Source organism: Chrysochloris asiatica, unplaced genomic scaffold (assembly GCF_000296735.1).
Source record: "Chrysochloris asiatica unplaced genomic scaffold, ChrAsi1.0 scaffold00181, whole genome shotgun sequence".
Taxonomy (NCBI): domain Eukaryota; kingdom Metazoa; phylum Chordata; class Mammalia; order Afrosoricida; family Chrysochloridae; genus Chrysochloris; species Chrysochloris asiatica.
The window spans coordinates 1,871,466-1,874,781 of record NW_006408699.1 but is presented as its reverse complement, the minus strand read 5'-3'; positions in this window follow the sequence as shown (position 1 = coordinate 1,874,781).

The following is a 3,316-nucleotide window of genomic DNA, read 5'->3' as shown; positions in this document are numbered from 1 at the left end:
CACACCTTAATCTTCAAGTTGACACCTTTGCTCTTCAACACTTTAAAAAGGTCTTGTGCAGCAGATTTGCCTAATGCAATACGTCATTTGATTTTTTGATAGCTGATCCAAGAAGAATGAAGTCCTTGAAAACTTCAATCTTTTCTCCATTGATAAGAATGTTGTTTATTGGTCCAGCGGTGAGGATTTTTGTTTTCTTAACATTTAGATGCAATCCAGCAAAAGTAGGACCCATATTTAAAATTTCTTTTAGAGTGTTGTTGTTGTTAAGTGTCATTGAGTCAGTTCTGACTTATAGCAACCCTGTAGAGGTTTTACATGGAGTGGCTGGTGAGCTTGAACCACCAACCTGTGGTTCAAACTGACCTTGCAGTCCAGCGCATTAAACCACAGTGCCACACCAGGGATCCTACAAACTGCCTTAACTTCCTACTTAACACTTCTCTACTTGTCCCATGGCACTATTTTCCAGATTCAGCTGTGTTCTCCACATTCATGTAAAGAGATGACAAATTTCAGATAGTATGGAGAAGTCAGGAAAAGTCACTAAGGTATGTGGAAATTCTTCTCCTTCTTTATGTCTAAGCTATGTTTAAGAATAGCTCAATTTTAAAGGATCACAAGTAGATTCGAATATTTTCTCATTTCTAGTATTCATTAATAAGACAAATACTTATTAAGCACTAGCTATGTCTCAGGCACTTGACATATAAAGATAGACTATAATCTCTGTCCACATGGATTTACACTCTGGTAGTTTGGCATTCATTTCCTATACACTCTTTGATACTTTATAGCAGTAGTTCTCAACTGTCTCCGTTACCTAGTGATGCCACAACAAAAACTTCCTTAAGTGGGTGGCTTTAAAGAACAGGAATTTATTTTCTCACAGTTCTAGAGACGAAAAGACCATCTCAGGGTCTCAGCTGTGTTATTTCCATCTGTGAACAATTTTTCCTGGTTTTTAGAGTCTGGTGGTGATCCCTGGAGTGCATTTGTTTATAGATGATGCTGTGTGTGTCTCTCTATCTATTCTGCTCTTTTATAATCACAAGTGGTTATGTTTAGGATACTCTCTTCTCTGATATAATAACCTCATTGACATAGAAAGGAAAATTCCTATTTCCAAACAGTCAAGTTTACAGAAACAGAGGTTAAGACTTTAGCACATATTTTTGGGTACATAATTCAATCAATAACATCAAGGTAATTTTGCTCCCCACAAGATATTTCTCAATGGAAACATTTTTAATTGTCAGGACGGTAAAGATTGGGGATGGGAAGCGATTCTAGTGGTTCCAGTGGGTCAAGACCAAGGATGTTGTTAATCTCCCACAATGCATAGGAACGCTTTCCACAATAATAACTCTCTGGTCCAAAATGTCAACAGTGTCAAGATAAAGAAACATTGTACTATAATAAACTTTTATAATCTTTTCCTGTAAAGACCCAAGTAGCAAAGGTTTTTTTGGTTTTCAGTCCATGCAGTTTTCAACACAACTACTCAACTCTGTCATTGTAGCATGAAAACTGCCTTTGACAATATGTAAATGATGGTTGTGGCTATGTTACACTAAAAATTTATTTATAAAAGCAGTCAATAAGCACAGTGGTCAGTGGAACAGAATTGAGAGCCTGGAAATAAATCTATCAACATACTTTCAACTGATTTTTGACAAAGGGTCAAAACACATTAAATGGGGGAAGAGATATCTTTTCAACAAATGGTGTTAACAAAACTGGAAATCCGATTGCAGAAGAATGAAACAAGACCACATCTCACACTATATACAAAAACAAACAGTGTGGATTAAAGACCTAAATGTAAAACATAGAACTATAAAGATCATCAATGAAGAAATAGGGACAAACTTAGGGACTGTAATACATGCCATAAATACAGTATCAAGTATTACTAAAAACACAAACATCAGAAGACAAAATAGATGACTAGGACCTCCTAAAAATGAGACATCAAAAGATTTTGCCAAAAGAGTAAAAAGGGAGCCAACAGAGTAGGAAAATATTTTTTGCAAAAACATATAAGACAAGGGACAAATCTCTAAAATTTATAGAAAGCTAAGGAGCTCTGGTAGCGTAGTGGTTACGAATTGGGCTGCGAACCTTAAGGTCAGCGGTTCGAAACTACCAGCCGCTCCGCGGGAGAAAGATGAGGCTTTCTACTCCCGTAAGGATTTACACCCTCGGAAACCTTGTACAGGGTCGCTATGGGTCGGAACCGACTCGATGGCACTTAACAACAACAACAACAACACCTCTATAAGAAAAAGACAAACAACTCAATTTTAAAATGGGCACAGGTCATGAACACGTACTTCACCAAGGAAGACATTTAGGCAGCCAACAAACATATGAAGAAAATGTTCACAATCATTAGCTATTAGAGAGATGCAAATTAAAAAAAAAAAAAGAAATAATATTTTTTCACATCAGCATTAATGGCAAAGTTAAAAACCACCACCACAACAGAAAACCACAAGTGAAGGGGAGGGTGCTGAGAGACTAGGATCCTCCTACATTGCTGGTAGGACTGTAAAATGGCTCAACCACTGTGGAAAACTGAATGGCGTTTCCTCAGAAAGTTTGAAATAGAAATACCATACAACCCAGCAATCCTTCTACTTGGTACATATCCTCCAGGGATAAGAGCCAGGACATGAGTAGATACAGATATATGCACACTGTTGTTCATTGCAACACTATTCACAATAGCAAAAAGATTGAGGAAGCCTAAATGCCCATCAATGGCAGGGATAAATACACTTTGGTACATACAGACAATAGAATAGTATGCAATGTTGAAGAACAATGATGAATCTGTGAAACACTTCATAACACGGATGAACCTGGAGAACATGCTGAGTGAAATAAGTCAATCACAAAATGATAAATCTTGTCTGCAACCACTATTGTAAAAACTCAAGAAAACTTTTTCATACTGAGAGGAATATTTTTTGATAGTTACCAGGGGTGGAAGTGAAGGAAGAATAATTTATTGGCTAATTTTTGTTGTTGTTTTTAACTCTTGACTAGAGGGTAAACACATGTTAACTCAGGTGAAGGGGAGGGCAATATACAACAAAAGGGAGGTTGGCAGAAGAATGATGAAGATAGGTAAAGACACAGTAAGAGCTAAAGGGGATAGAGGTAAATAGTAATATATACACAACCTAGGAACAACAGTGTTCTGTGTGTAGATCCATGAACAAAGACACAGGCTGAATGGGTATGGGAGGAAGAGTGGGATATATATATATATATATATGTTGTTCTTGTTGTCTAGTGCTGTCAAGTC